General features: G+C 38.3%; 1 protein-coding gene and 1 long non-coding RNA gene across 2 annotated transcripts in view; one reads left to right on the top strand and one right to left on the bottom strand.

Moving 5' to 3' along the window:
- CSRNP3 (cysteine and serine rich nuclear protein 3) overlaps positions 1-16,827 on the top strand; it is a 90,054-nt gene that overhangs the window by 44,231 nt on the left and 28,996 nt on the right. The window lies entirely within an intron of this gene.
- Positions 12,426-16,061, bottom strand: LOC125123247 (uncharacterized). Its single transcript, XR_007134014.1, has 3 exons — positions 15,871-16,061; positions 14,408-14,465; positions 12,426-12,454 (listed from the first exon to the last, which is right to left on the bottom strand). It is a non-coding gene; the product is annotated as an uncharacterized LOC125123247 (long non-coding RNA).

Below are 16,827 nucleotides of genomic sequence, written 5' to 3' on the forward strand. Positions count from 1 at the left end.
ACAGCTCCATCAAATTCCTGTTTATGAAAACCTGAAGCATCAGCTGAGCATTAATCCTATTTGATCACTCTCACTTTCTTCCCTTTAAAAGTTTTCATCTTTGTTTATCTTCATTTTGCAGTCTGCCTTTCATTGATTCCCTCTTTTAATCCCAGATGCTGTGCCTGCTGCATTTAGCAAACTCTTCCTTCTCTCAGATTAGAGGGACTCCAAGCTGATTTCCTGTGGTTTGGTTCTCAACCACTTAAAAGAAAGGTTGCAGCTTTTTCTTTTGTAGTCAGGTGGGTTTGATTGTTTAAAACAAGTTTTCTTTCAAAGAATCTCAACAGACTATAAAAAAGCTTCATCATCGTATCTATATATGGACTAAAATAAGACCTAGGGTACACCATCTAAGGGTGCCTGTTCTTTGATTTTTGAAGAAATTTTAAAAGCTCCCTTTTGTCTCCTTTTCTGCGTGAAAAATTAAATTCTAATGTTCTTATTGAGCAATGTATTGCTCTTAATCATGCGTATGTATTTTGGATTGGTCTTTTCATTTTCTACTGAGACAGAGTTTAGAATTGCAATTTTTATTTCTTCTACCCCTAAATCTGACTCTCTTCCTCCAGCATTTATTTACCCGACTTTGTTTCCTTTCTTGCTTTACTCATTTTTTTTTTGTCTTTTTGCCATTTCTTGGGCCGCTCCCATGGCATATGGAGGTTCTCAGGCTAGGAGTCTAATCAGAGCTGTAGCTGCCAGCCTACGCCAGAGCCACAGCAACGCGGGGTCCGAGCCGCGTCTGCAACCTACACCACAGCTCACAGCAACGCCGGATCGTTAACCCACTGAGCAAGGGCAGGGATCGAACCAGCAACCTCATGGTTCCTAGTCGGATTTGTTAACCACTGCGCCACGACGGGAACTCCGCTTTACTCATTTTTAATGCCTTCTCCTTAATCACTTAGAAGTCCACCACATTTTCTGGTTGTTTGTTAGCCCATGACCTCCCTGGGGCATTGACTAGTGAGCGGTGGACACATTTTGGGTGCCCACGAGAACCTGCCTTGATGCCTTGTCCCTTCAGCTGGATGCTGACAGTTCTTCAGCCTGGGTCTCCAGTCCTCTCCAAAACTGCTCTCACAATGCATCTCTTTTTCTCCCTGATACCAGATGAAGGACAAAGTAGACATTTTATATTTACCCTGTACAGGGACATCTTTTTCCCTCATCATGAATTTTAACACCATTTTAGGAAACATTGACCTTATACAGGTACCTTCTAATTAGAATTTTCTCAGAAATTCTTTTGTCTCTCTTATCTTAAAATTGCAAATATTCAACATGTTCAGAGTCAGCTCTTCATTTCTTCTAAACTGATAGAGCAAAGGTCTTTTGCCCTCATTCATTCAATGAGCATTTATTAAAAGCCTACCCAGGGACACACTGGGACATGTGGATGCCCCAGGGAGGCTAATTGTTTGTTCAACATTCTCTTACTACAGCCAGGGTTTTCAATTATTTGTACACATTTTTAATTATGTTCAAAATGAGAGATTTATTACCTGCACTAAATATTATGTAACATTATAACTTAAACGTAATCGCCTTGCTATTGCAATTTTCTGAACCAGATAGCTTCTAAGGAGGCATATAAGAGGGTTCTAAATTTAAATGATAAAATAAATCTCATGTTCCTGGTAAACAGCAGTTATGCCATGCATCAGACACTTTCAGAATTTCAGCTCCCAGTGACTGACTTAAAGCAACTAACTAGGGGCTGGGGGTAGCATGTGTGCAAGGAAGTGGTGCTTCCTGTCCTTGCAGAGAGTGTCTCGGTGTATATGCCATGTGTATCCTCAACAAAGATAAGTGGTGACAGTGAAGGCTTTTTTTGTATGCTTTGATGAGAACAAGACTAGTTTACATGTTTTTAGTCTCCTTTGGAAATACAGCTTTACTGGCACATATATTTTATATATTCCAGTGATATATAGTCCCATATCCCCTCACAGGAACCTTTGGCAACTGCCCAGCTGTCCTGCCCTTAGTATATTAGGAGATATTAAGGAAAAGCTCGATGCACTCTATGCTCCAAAAGACCTCAATCCAGAAGAAGAGACAGAGCAGATACAGAGAAGTTACACAAACCAGTCATTACATAATCAGAATATATTGTGGTTATAGCAGTAACCTATTTTATGATTCAGAGTTCAGCAAACTATAGCCTTTGCCAACCAAGTTTCTCCTGTCATCAGCTTGTATAAGTTTTACTGGAACACAGCCGTCCTCGTCCATTTACATATCTCACATTGTCTGGGGCTACCTTTGCACTCTAATGGCAGAACTGAATAGTTGCAGGAGACGGAATGGCCCCCAAAACCAAAATGTTACTATCTGGCCCTTTACAGAAAAGATTGTTTTGACCTTTTTAATAAAATATGTATGAACCTATTTCAAAGTGATGGGTCAAATACTATTGGCATTTAAAGCATTTGACTCAAGACTTGTTTGGAGTATTTTCACAGTTTCTGTGCTGTGTGGCCAGGCCTAGAAACAGTAATGAACTGTGACCATCTTCACGCTAACCAGAATAGAAAACCATTAAGCATTTTGCTTAGGATACTGCCCATGTACTAATTCTGAATTTAATGAGAAAATGTTCTTATTTTCTTATCAGTGTAAGAAGTCCATCATCCTATTAAGAAAAAAAAAAGTGAAATAAGAAAAACCAAATGCTGTTTTCTCTTTCTTCAACAATCTCTCCCTGCATTGGGATTTTTAGAGTCTCACGTTTATATTTTTTAAATCTAAAGCTAAAAATCAATAAATCTAAACCATTTGTGTTCTAATAAATTCTCCAGCAGAATACTTCATTGTGATTCATAAAAAAAAAAAAAACCTTGGATTGAGTGAATATATCCTCATGGGATAGCTCCATTAAATATAATTTTGGCATGTCCCACGATGCACCCACATTTTTATTTTGCTACTGTGTTTATCAGAATTTGCACTGAGTCTAGTTGAACGGCATGGACTAAGCAACTTAGCAGCTGTCAATTTCCATTTCCTATCTGCAGAGTAGAAGCCCTTTATCTCACTTGTAGGGCTGTGCCAAGAATTAATGAGATAAAACCTGAAAGAAACACTGAGCACTGTGGTAAACATGTGAAAAATGTTATTTTCCTTTCCTTTTTTGATACTCTCTGTAATATTTGACCATTCTTTTCATGTCATACTTAATGCAAATGTTTCTGTCACCTTAAATGTTACAAAAGGACCACCTGAGTGAACTAGATGTTGACAGTGTGGTTAAGCTTGTGTCTTTCTCTGAAAGCCTTCTTCTCTATTGTTATCTGATAATACCATTTCAGGTGATTTAAACCTGGGAATGCCCCACTCCAAAGGACTGATAATGCAATAATAATGTTAAAAGGAAGGCAGCCAGAACTGTCTTTATTGTTTCTTTCTATCACTTAAATCTTCTGTAACTATGTTGGAATATAGATCATTAACCTCCCAGAGTCAGCAAGTTTTGAGTTCCTTTTTTAAGAAAGAATGTAATCATCTATTATGAAGCCTCAGATTGTGGCATTGGTAATATTTTGATCTTGTTATTTAAAAAAAAATTCCTTATGACCCTGCCTGGAAATATTTACTTTATAATTACGGAAAGAAAGAAATCTCTTCTGAGAATTGAAGCTTCTGTTAGTCCTGCTTTATTCAACATTCTAATGCCTCTCTTTGTTTTCTACATAATAACTGTGTTCCCCTAGCTCACAAGCTTTCCAAGACTCCCCCCTGAGAAGAGAATAAAATCCAGTCTCCTGATCACCAGATTTGAGTTTAAAACCAAACTGGTCTATTCTCCTATTACATGTTGAATACTAGGGCTTGTGTCTAATTCCTTTGTTCATTTTCTCAGAAATGAGACTAGTGCCTGGCATATAGTAGGTTCTCAATAAATAAATCTGCTAAATTTAACTAGTAACTGAAGTATAAACAACACTTCATCTGCAACTACCCACTCTTCATGACTCCCTCCCTGAATGTGTTCTGCCCCTGGCAACCTTGGGGTTCTGGACCATTGAAATCCTACCCACACTTAAGGCCCTGCTCCATGAAACCTTTCCTGATCCTTCAATAGCCAAGATTAATTTCTGCACTGAGTTTTCAGAGCATTTCCTACATCTGTTACAGTATTAAATCAATTTATTAATTATATAAGTATTTATTTGTTGTGAAATGTTACTTATAAAATAGATATTGAGCACCTGTTCTGCAGTGTTCTAGGCACTAAAGATACAATAGTGAAAAAGATTGATAAGAGCCCCATTCTTTTTTTTTTGGTATTTTTAGGGCTGTACCCATGGCATATGGAGGTTCCCAGGCTAGGGGTTGAATCGGAGCAGTAGCTGCCTGCCTACATCACAGCCACAGCAACACCAGATCCGAGCCACGTCTGCGACCTACAACACAGCTCATAGCAATGCCAGATCCTTAACCCACTGAGTAAGGCCAGGACTGTCCTCATGAATGCTAGTCAGATTTGTTTCCTCTAAGCCACAATGGGAACTTCAAGAGCCCATTCTTACAAAGTTTTTATTCTGACAATCAGAATGATAACAAGTAGACAAATGTGTAACTTCAGGAAGTAATGTGAATTCTAACAAAAAATAAAGGGGGAAATGGAGTGCAATGGATGGACCTCTCCAAGAAAAGGGCATGTAAGCAGAGACTCACACTCAGAGGAAGTGTGCAGGGCCTGTGCCGGAGGCTGAGAAGTTAAAGACCATGCAGCATGTGTTGCTCTCAACATCATGAAGAAACTTACCTGTTCAGTGATAATAATTGTACTCCAGTGTCTGGAATATATGCTAACATAACCTGTAGAGGAAAGCCATTCTAGAACTGGTGAGGACTGCCTTGCTATTTTAGGTGCTTCTGTGTTCCCTATATATTGTTATCTTGTGCAGGGAGAAATCATGTGTTGTTCATCTTGGTGTCCCCCAGAGGGCTCACAGTGCCTAATTGTTCTGGGCCCAGCAGGCTGGTAGGTTTGGCAAGTGCAGTCCTGAGCAGAGCCATCCCAGCACTGAGGCTGGAGCTCCTGGCTGGATGTTCTCTGCTGAGGGAGCTGATTGCTCTCCCCTGTGAATTACTGTTCACGCTGAGAAGCCTGCGGCAGCAGCGGATCTAATGATAAGAGAACTGCCAAAGCTGTGAGGCCAGGCTGGGCCCCTGGGGTGCTTGTGAGGTCATCCTCTTCCTTTCTGCTTGAAAAGCTGACAGTGATCATAGTGGAGATGAGTGGGCAGAACCCAGAGAAACTCTTAATCTTTTCTCTCCATGTATATAAAAAATATATCTGCATACCACACAGGGCAATTTTATTCATCCAGGTTGACAAAAAGCCTGCCTCTGTTTTCCTCCCAGGAAAATAAGGAATTTTAAGTGGAAACTAAACTCCAAATTCTTCAAAAACCTTTACCCTCATTTTCAGAGGCACATCTGAGACTTTACTGTCTGGGATAATTGGCTGCTTTAATAAGGAGGTTGGCATTTGTTGAAGCATAAAGAAAGAGAGCAAGTAAGAAAGAGCAAGTGAGTAATTTGTGCACAGATAGAAGCATGGCCACATAGAATGTTGGTACACATGGGACATATAGCTATTTTGAATCCCTAATCTTATTTATTATACTATTTACATATGAGGAAATACTATCTTGTCTACAGACAGTATCTCACCTAATGGTGAGAGTAGCCTAGGCTGGTCTAGGTTTTGTGTCAGATGACAGCAGTCATCTCGATGCTGTGGCCATGGTCCAGTGCATCAGAATTGCAGATTCCGTGATTCTGTAGACTTGAAAAATCTGTTTCAGAGTCATAGGTAATTACCACATGACAAAATGTGCAACCTTGCCTCTCTCCCTGGCTCTGCCCTTACTCACTCTGTATTCATTCTCTCCTTTCCTCCTAAATTGCTCCGCTGAGAGCTGCCAGTCACATGCTTTCATTCCGCAAAACCCTTTGGTTCCCTCCAGCTTCTGTTCCCAAACATTCAAACACAGCATGGGAGTAGCAGACTAAAGAGTAAAGAAACCTGGTTTTTGTTGTAACTCAGTTTCCTGAATCAGTGTAAACACATAACACAGTTTTAATAGTATCCCTATAAATATTAGGGAAAAAAATGTCTTCCATTGAGTCAAATGAACTTTCTTGTTCTTACCAGCTGTGACCAGTGACAAACTCATATGTAAGCAAATTGGCAATTTATGCAGAAGCCACTTAGAAATCGCCTGGGTTATTGGTGTTTAATATATGTTTATTCAGTGAGTTATGCCTGCATAATTGGGTGCATAAATTAGGAGTGTATACTTGAGGAATTCTTTGGAGGAGTAAATAACATAGCAAGATGATCTGCGTTTTTAGAGATATATGTATGAGGAAAACTGTTCCAACTCCATCTATAAGACATGTGTCTTGAGATGTTTTCCTAGTAATGTTGATATGTTTGCCTTATTCAAGTTCATCTTTCCCATATAGCTCTCATATCTAAGGGCAATGATACATAAGACAGGACAGGTGATTACTGTTGCCATGTACAAACTTGGCTTCACTAGAACCAAATTAGCAAATCAACCAGATACTTATCATAAATGGATATATGGCTATAAATCATATACCTATGTTATCTGTATATTTGTTATATGTGTTATTTGTATATTTAAATTCTAGCAAAACTTAGACTCAGTGGATATTTTCCCACCCATTCCAAAATTCCATCATACTAATTTGCTATATATATATTTTTTTCTTTTTTAGGGCTGCACTTGCAGCATGTGGAAGTTCCCAGGCTAGGAGTCAAGTCGGAGCTGCACCTGCAGCCCTACACCAGAACTCACAGCAATGCCGGATCCTTAACCTACTGAGCAGGGCCAGGGATCGAACCTGCATCTTCATGGATACTAGTCGAATTCATTACCACTAAGACACATTGGGAACTCCCTACTTTTGTTATTTTTTAAATAGAGAATTAAGCTTTAGTTGACTCATTACCTACAAATTATTTTGGTTTATTACTAGTGCTGGAGCAGAGCACATAGAGATCTGCTTTATGACTGGTGGGACTAAGGGCAGTGACCAGGCAGTAGAACAAGCAGCAGTCCTTTTTGCAGTACCACAGATATCATGGCATACTGTTCTGATCTAGGCCAAATTTTTGTTTTCTGTTTTTAGTTAAAATGTCTGATATAGTGAAAAGAAGTGTGGCAGAAAATATTCTGGGATCAAAGAAATAGGCAGGTCACAGAACTGTGACTCTGGGTTGATTTAACAAGGCTATGTAGCAGGAACTCATAAAAATAGCTTGGAATTAAGGAAATAAGACCAGCTCCTGATCAGGTGGAAAGAACTAAATGAGACCGGGGCTCTTGATAGGAAAGCTTCAGTTCTAACAGGGCAATGAAATGCGAATTCAGAACCAAGAATGAGGCTGCTTTAAAACTGTCTGGATCTTTATATGGAGATTTGGCAGAAATACTATTATCCAATGGATATGAGTATGCCCTGCAAGGAAGAACAGACTAATTGTATACCTGGCATGCTACTGGAGATGGGGCTATTAATATATTCCCAGGCTCATTCTCAGTGGCTCCGAATTTGTACTTAACAGCTGGTCGTGATGGGACAGGCAAGGAATGACACATTCATAATGATTATGGAATAGTTTAGGCTCTTAAACATACTATATGGATTTCTATGTATAAGTACTTAGGTTTAATGGAATTTTGAAAATGTGAAACATATGGTCATAAGTGCCAGGGGTATAAGATGACCCATCTATAGTAATGCCGCTTCGTGAATGCATTAAACAATTTTATTGTCTTATGTTCAGAAAGCTAATAGAAGTGTTCTTAAAGTACAAAATGGAGAATTTACAGTATTTGTAAGTTTTCTGCTTTTTGTGATGTTTATTGTAGAAAAGTTGGAAAATTCAAAACAGTGTAAAGAAATGGATTTTTTTAAAACTACAATTCTGTCACTCCAAGACAATCAATATTAACATTGTGGTATATTTTTGCAGTATTTGTTTTGTGTATTATTGTATAGCTGCTATACATTGTTAAACTTTTTTTCTAATCTGCTACTTTTTTTTTAACTGAACACTGTATCAGTCATTTCTAGTATTATTAAAACATCTGCAAAATATTTTTAATTTTATTGACTACAGAACTATCCCTTCTTATAAATAGAGCTTTATTTTAACTCATTTCTACTGTGTTGAGCATTTAGGTGGTTTTGAATCTGTTATTATTATGCATAACTTAATGAAAATGTTTGGGCATAAATAATATCTTAAATTTCTAATTATTACATCTTCAAGGTCAATTCCTAGACTCAGAATTATTTTTATTCAGGAAAAAAATTAAGATTGTCTCAGATTCTTGGCATACATTGAAAAATGGCTTGCTGAAAATGTTGCAATAATTCATATACCCATCGGTAGTATAGAAATGTACTCACCTCTTGTACTACTGCCACAATTTAAGATTATTACAATTTTGCATTTTTGCTAATTGAATAAATATCTTTTTTGTCACCTATTTATTAATTGTGCTCATACATCAATTTTAAGAAAAACAGCCCATGAACAGCGAAAAAGTACAACTGATTCTCATTATTCATGGTAATCATGTTCTATGAAGTTGCAGCAAATACTAAATTAGCAAATACTGAACTTCTGCTCCTGGGATAAATATAGTTAGTTTTCTGGGAGCCTCTGATAATAACATTTTCATCCTCTGAGCAATACATACCTTGTTTAGTGTGTTTCTATTTCAAGACACCTTATTTAATATTTATTGTTGATTGGTTAATGTTAAACTCGTGGCCAAAAGCACTGTGACTCATACTTCAACAAAGTTTATCTAACAAGTGTACATTTTCTCTGTCAGGCGAATCACAGCCTTATGCTCAGGAACATTAGACAGCATTTCAGCACAATACTTTGGAGCCATTTTAAACAGCAAAATGACCAACAAAAAGCTCCCCAAAGTTCAAATCCTATGGCACTAACCATACCACGAGAATGATGCTAGTTTATATTAGGAGAGCTGAGACAGGGAGGCTGGCAGTCACCTTGTTCAGCCTCAGCAGAGAACATGAGGCTGCTCAAAAGTTGTCACTGCTCTGGGCATGTCCATCAATGACCATGAAAGTGCGGAAACATTGGTTGCAGGTTACAAATAAGTTTCAGTGAGTAGGCAAATTCACAAATACATAATTCATGAATAATGAGGGTTGACAGTATCTTTGTATCTTAAAGATCTGACCACAGGTGAATGGTGATAAATATGGTTGAGTAAAGAAATGAATGGGTGGGAGTTCTGGTCATGGCACGAAGTGGAAATGAATCTGACTAGGAACCATGAGGTTGAAGGTTCAATCCCTGGCCTTGCTCAGTGGGTTAAGGATCTGGCATTGCTGTGAGGTCTCAGACACGGCTCAGATCCCATGTTGCCATGGCTGCTGTGATTTAAGCTGGCAGCTGTATCTCTGATTCGACCACTTGATCTCTAGCTTGGGAACCTCCATATGTTGCAAGTGTGGCCCTAAAAAGCAAAAAAAAAAGAAAAGAAAAGAAATGAATGAGTGGATAAATATAAATTAATTCATATTCAAGGGAACAAGTAGAAAAGTGTCCTTTAGATCCTATAATTTTGAAATTTAGGCAGGACTTACCATACCCACAGCCAGGAAAGAAACTAAGAATGGCGAAGCAGGTATGCTGACAACTGAGGAGAAAGCAGACAGGGAAATGCAAACGGCACCAGCGTGAGGCCAGAGTTGAATATGAGACTCATTTACCAGCTTCTGACCTTGGATGAGAACCACTCTGAACGTCCATTTTCTCCTCCACAAAATCAAGATTAAAATACCCTCCTTAGGCTAAATGTCCCTTAAGGGTACCTTTTGTCTCTTATTCAGTTGCAACTCTAGGACTTGGCTAATTCTCAAAACATATACGTCAGTTACCTGTGAGATGATTATGTGTGTATATATATATATATATATATATATATATATATATATATATATTAGATACTAAGTGGCCAAAATTTACTAAAAATAAATAAAAATGTATTTAATGTTCAGAATACTGTACATTTAAAATACAGAATGAAACATTTTTCGTTGTAAAACTCTTGTCATATGGGACTAGTCCCTGCCAATGAGTAGTTAATACACATTGATTACTCCATTTCAGACATTCTGCTGCTCTATATAAATGATCTATGTGAGTTGAAATTATATGAGTGATTTGTTGATTTCTTTATTTTTATTTAACACTTAAATAGTACTTTCTATGCACCAAATATTGTTTATTGCTTTACAAATATTAATTTATTTAATCCTTATAACAACACTATGCAATAGGTATTATTATTAGAACTATTTTATACACGAGTCATAGAGTAAGTAACTTGCCTGAGGTCACACAGCAAGTAAATGGCAGACCTAGGATTTGAACTAACTGCTTTGGCTCTAGAGTCATATTTATAACCTCTACTTTGTCACCACAGCCCTAGGAGATTCAGGGTAAGGAAACAGGGGTTAAGTGACAGACCTAAGTTAGCAAGGAACCTACTGGTTCTGACTCCAAAGCCTGTGTCACTAGGATTTATAGCTCCAGGCCCCTAGCGTTCTGGTAATAAAACAGCAGAGGCTGACAATGGTTTACTACTTATGTTGCTTCTAACTGCTTCTAAAACACAAGCAACTTGCCTTCACTCTTCCTGTTTTCTTAATAACGTAGCTCACTATCATTGCCATAATTTTAGATTTTTTTTCTGAGTCCTGGGAACAGATGTTCATGGACTCTAAGAAGGAAGAAGAAGGAGTATTAACCCATTCCAGAACTAAGGAAGGGAAGGAGTATATTGTCAAGATGAACAGCTTGAGCTATGGACTGACACTGTCTGCATTCAGATCAGGCTGCTCTGCTGCCAGCTGTGAGGTTTTGGTAATCTGCTTCACCTCTCTGTACCTTAGTTTCATTTATAAAATTGAACAGTTGTACCTATTCAAAGCATGCTTGTATTGGTGCAAGGATTCAGTGAATTAGTACCTGTAGAGCACTAAGAAAGGTCCTTGGCACACAGTAAACACACAAATAAAATTTCACCAAAAGAAGCAACACTTTCTTATGATGTAGCATGATAATGTGAGAAAATAGAATGTGTATATGTATGTGTAACTGGGTCACCATGCTGTACAGTAGAAAAAAAAATTGTATTGGAGAAATAACAATTAAAAAGAAAAGAAAAGAGGAGTTCCCGTCGTGGCGCAGTGATTAACGAATCCGACTAGGAACCATGAGGTTGCGGGTTCGGTCCCTGCCCTTGCTCAGTGGGGTAACAATCCGGCGTTGCCGTGAGCTGTGGTGTAGGTTGCAGACGCGGCTCGGATCCCGTGTTGCTGTGGCTCTGGCTGGTGGCTACAGCTCTGATTGGACCCCTAGCCTGGGAATCTCCGGGAGCGGCCGCAAGAAATAGCAAAAAGACAAAAAAAAAAAAAAAGCAACACTTTAAAATTATCCAAATTTGTCTTCTACAATTTTACCTCTCGTGTACTAAGTTTCCAAACATTTGTGATTACACATCTCTGTCATTAAAATTGGCTTATGTATAGTGTCCTTACTTTATGTATAGATTATTGAAATGTGTAGCAGTAGATCGTAGTAATAGATTGCATGAAATTTTAGACCAGATTACAGCAGTGGTTCACCAAGTCCTGGTTTATCTTTCCCTAATGCCCCTAAGCTACCCTGAGGCACCCAGGATTTTGTACCCAGACCTCCCTCCCCAGAGAGTTCTCTGCATAAAGCTACCTATGGCCTCCTCTAGTCTTTCTCAGTTTCAATGACTTGCTGAAGTAAAAGGGCTAACTTCTTCTGTTGAAGGAAAGTAATTATATCCATCACCATCTGGGAACAATAATAGTCCCATAACTCTCCCAAGATTATTCACATACTCAAAAAACATCCTGTGTTATCCCTACTGAATCCTTGATCAAAGGCCAGAAGTCTGGGAGTCAAAGCAGGGTTTACCTAAAATTGATTCTGCTTCTCACTTTTTTCCTTTTTTCCAACTCTGAAGTCTAAAACCCCTTTGGTGAATGAGGTGGTCTCTGCCAAGGGTCACAGATGAATATTTTCCTTGTGAAAGTCACTTAAAAATTAGAGACATTGAAGACTCTATATACATGAGAGGGAGGTCAGAGGAACTGGTAATTGGAGAATGCTAAGAACCAGGGTTCGGAGTTTGAATTCGCTCCAGATGATAAAAGAAGCAGAGACATTATTGAGCATTGGTGCTCTTGATGATAGAAGAGATTGAATCCTGCTTTTATAAAATACATATTCATTCTGCTCATTTTTTCCTCTTCCATCCCAAGGAATATAAAAATCCTATAATGTGAAAGGAAAAGAAACTTTATGATACTCATTTCTCCCTTATAAAACCCAAATCTGAGGTCACATTTAGTTTTGGAAAAAAATTCCAGTAAAAACCCATATGTCATAAGAGTAGCATAGAAAGGGGAAGACCTAAATCCTTTAGAACTATGCATCCAGAGATACCTTAAAAATATATATATATATACACACACACACACGATTGCCCCCCCCCCATATCCATGGATTCTTCTTCTGCAAATTCAACCAGCCAGTGATCAAAAATATTCAGAAAAAAATTTCAGAAATTTTCAAAAAGAAAAACATGAATTTTCTATGCTCTGACAACCATTTACATAATATTTACATTGTATTTACAATGATTTACCTAGCATTTACATTGTATTAGGTATTATATGTAATTTAGAGATGATTTAAAGTATACAGGGGGATAAGTTAGGTGCAATTATACCCATTTTATATGAGGGACTTGAGTATCCATGGACTTTGGCGTCCATAGGGAACTGGAAACCAATTCCCCATGCCCAAGGGACACCTTATTCCCCTACATGACCTGTAGATGTGATAGCAAATTGCAATTAGTACCACTCCTGGGAGCTGCCAAAATCATCCCAAGGTCTTTGGACTAATTCTGTCCTTTGGCAAGATGTTTGCAAAGGGAAATATCTGTGAGCTGTGAAAAGACCTAGAAGAAGAATGCTGTACTTTACAGGAATAAAAATACCTCAAGAAGGAGTTCCCTCTGCGGCTCAGTGGGTTAATGATCCAGCTTGTCTTTGGCATTGCCGGTTCGATCCCTGGCCAGTGCAGTGGCTAGTCAGTGGGTAGTCGCAGGTGCAGCTTGGATTCAGTCCCTGGCCTGGGAACTTCCATATGATGCAGATGTGGCCAAAAACGGGGAAAAAAAAACTCATGAAGCATCCTATAGGAAATTCTTTAGTTCATAGACTCTTTGTAGGGAAAGATTGTTTCTCTATGTGTTTTTAATATTGCTTTCAAACACTAAGCAATAAATAGTTATGACATATTTTACCAGAATTACAGTTTAATAAAAGTAGAAATATATCAATAAATACCACTCATTCATTAAAGAACTATGTTTTAAATATCTACTGTATGCTACACTGTTCTAGGTGCTTGGGATATGTGAATGAATGAATGAAATAAATAAAAATTCTGTTGGGAGACCCTTCTCTATAAGTTTTTGCATCTCCAAATGTCTTTCTGAGGATATCAAAAATGCATTGTCCTGTCCCCCCTTTACATGGCCAGTTTCTTAAAGTTGTGTTTGTAGCAAGCAATCCTGAAAGATGAGGTAATGTCTCCTTTTGGGTCAAAGAACAGGCTTGCTTACTGCTTGCTAAAAAACCGGTTTCCCAAAGTTTCTGCTGTGGTGCAGTGTTTTGAGAATGACTGCAGCAACTTGGGTTGTTGTGGAGGTGTGGGTTCAATCTCCAGCCCAGCACAGTGGGTTAAAAGATCTACCTACCATTGCCGCAGCTGCAGCAAAGGTCACAGCTGTGGCTCAGATTCTATTCCTGGCCCAGCAACTTCCATATGCTGCAGGAGTGGACATAAAAATAAATAAACAGTGGGTTTCCAGAATCATTATGCTTTTGGTACGATGCAAACTTACTGTGTGTGTAGCATCTGTTTGGCCCCTCCACATTAACCCTGTAGAATTTAGGGAATAAGGAATGCCAGCAGATACAAGATGCTCATGCTGTTTGATGAACTGTGAACAATGAAGCAGTTTGTTTCTGACCCAGGGGTTTTGTGTCTTTTGCCTCCACCAGAAGCCTTTACATGGCAACTTCTTGTTTCAGGGTAAAATCATTCCAGACAAGACAAATCTCTGCCTTCATTCAATTCATATTCTGGCTCATATTATATCAGTTTTAGCTTGCTTTCATATTTCAATAAAAATTTAAAATCTTCTTTGCTTACCTCTGTACCTAATCTCAGGAGCTTATCAACTAGAGCTTTTCCTTATGTTTCATCAGCACTACCAAGAAAAAGAGAAAAATTAGATGTCTTAGAACATGGCTTTATATTATAAAATTTAATCGGAAATTAATAAATCTTGTGCAATAAGATTTCATTTTTATAGGATAGTCACTGCTCTAAGGCAAAGATAACAAGTTAAACACTGGGAGACATAATCATTTTGTAGATCTATCACTAATGGACCGCTGTAGGTAGGAATTTCAGTCATGTTTTTGCTAGAGGTCAATACCAGATAGTGATATTTTATCATCAGGATTCCTCTTTCAAAATCATTTTATAATATTTAGGTAACCCTTTCCCCTATTAACAGCTTGCTTTTTAGAGATGGGTTTATAAACTCATTATTAATGGATTATTTTAGAGGTTTATTATGATGCTAGGGCTTGTTTTTATGTTAGCTCTATTGAAATATAAAATACAGCGTATTTCAAATGGTTTATAATAAAAGTTAGGTGTACTCTGAAGCCGTGAGGGCAATGTGTCCTCTCTTCAGGATATAATGTTTTTGTTTGTTTTGTTTTTATTTAAAGTTACCTCAGGAAAATAAAGTGACTAGAGATTAGTGAGGAAGGAAGAGGTCAACCATGAGGCTTTAGGGGAAAACTATGAAATGTCATCATTTAAAATTAAGGAAAACCAGAGTTCCCATTGTGGTAACAAATCCAACTAGTATCCATGAGGACACAGGTTCGATCACTGGCCTTGCTCAGTGGGTTAAGAATCTAGCGTTGCTGTGAGCTGTGGTATAGGTCACAGATGAAGCTCAGATCCTGCATTGCTGTGGCTGCGGTATAGGCCAGCAGCTACAACTCCAATTTGACCCCTAGGCTGGTAACTTCCATATGCCACAGGTGCGGCCCTAATGAACAAATAAATAAATAAAATTAAGGAAAACTGGAGTTCCCATTGTGGCTCAGTGGGTTAAGAACTTGACACACTGTCCCTGAGGGTGCAGGTTCAGTCCCTGGCCTTGCTCAGTGGGTTAAGGATCCAGCATTGCTGCAAGCTGTGCATAGGTCACAGATGTGGGATCTGGCATTGCTATGGCTGTGGCGTAGGACAGCAGCTGCAGCTCCGATGTGACCCCCTAACCCATGCACTTCCATATGCTGCACAGGCAGCCATAAAAAGAAAAGAGAGAAGAAGAAGTAAATAAATAAGGAAAATTAAGGAAAATACATCAAGAAATGTGTGTGTTTACTTAATTAGCCCATAGTTAAGTTATTCACTCATCTTAGTTACACACCTATCAAGTGAGTCCTCAGTGCCTTCCCATGTGCTGAGGGTTCCCCAGGCAGCAAAATGCAGTCCTGGGTCCTAACCAGGCAGTAAAGGAGAAACACATGCTATATTATCCGTACTAAGGCAGAGATGTTCTGGAAATGTTTAGAAAAAGCACCTACCTCATCTTAGGGATTCTATGAAAGACTTCCTAAGTTGACATTGAAGCTGAGTCTCAGTTTATTTTTTTAGTAGATGTTGGGTGGTAATTCGGTGCCAGGCAGACATGGTAACAAAGCAACTTCTTCCCAGTTTAAAAAGTGTTAAAACAGACAATGAGGAGATTGAGAACTTGAAGCATATGCTCAATCAAAAAAAAAATGTAGAAAAAAATCATATTACTTCTTTTCTCTTTCCTTCCTTCTTTTGTCTGTCTTTCTTTTTTTCTTTCTTTCTTTTTCTTTCTTCTTTCTTTCTTTCTTTCTTTCTTTCTTTCTTTCTTTCTTTCTTTCTTTCTTTCTTTCTTTCTCTTTCTCTTTCTCTCTTTCTTTCTCTCTTTCTCTCTTTCTTTCTCTCTTTCTTATGTTTACAACCCTCCCAAGTCACTCAGTGACAGCCAGGAAACAGAAGGTACCTCAGTAACCCCAGCTGCCCCTCTCCCAGCTGCCTTCTCAGTGTCTGCTTTAATCCCAGTTCTGCAGCCCTGAATCTTTTTTTTTAATTTAGAATTTCTGACATATGGTGCCAGTAATACAGCACTGATGAATTCCTTCTTTTTCTGTTTTTCAATGATTTGGGCTTTTATTTGGGATTAAATATAATAAAGGCTTTTATACTTAGGGATAAAAAAAAAAAATGTTTCCAGATTTCATCCTTCCTGGTAAAGTTCAAAGTTCAAGTAGATTATCTTTGACCCAGTATTGTTTTCAGAATGACTTGAACTTAGAAGAGTTTTGTTTCTCTTATTGTTATTGAAGATCTCATTTTGTTTTGTTGTTTAGTGGTGTTCTGACCTGAATTACCATGATATATTAGGCTCGATGGGGCTATATTGTTGCAGCAGATGAAATACTGTGTGGGAACGTCACTGAGCAGGTGGAAAGTGCTGTTTAATCCTTCTAACAGGAGCGGCTCATGGT

This window comes from Phacochoerus africanus, chromosome 3 (genome assembly GCF_016906955.1).
Source record: "Phacochoerus africanus isolate WHEZ1 chromosome 3, ROS_Pafr_v1, whole genome shotgun sequence".
Lineage (NCBI taxonomy): Eukaryota > Metazoa > Chordata > Mammalia > Artiodactyla > Suidae > Phacochoerus > Phacochoerus africanus.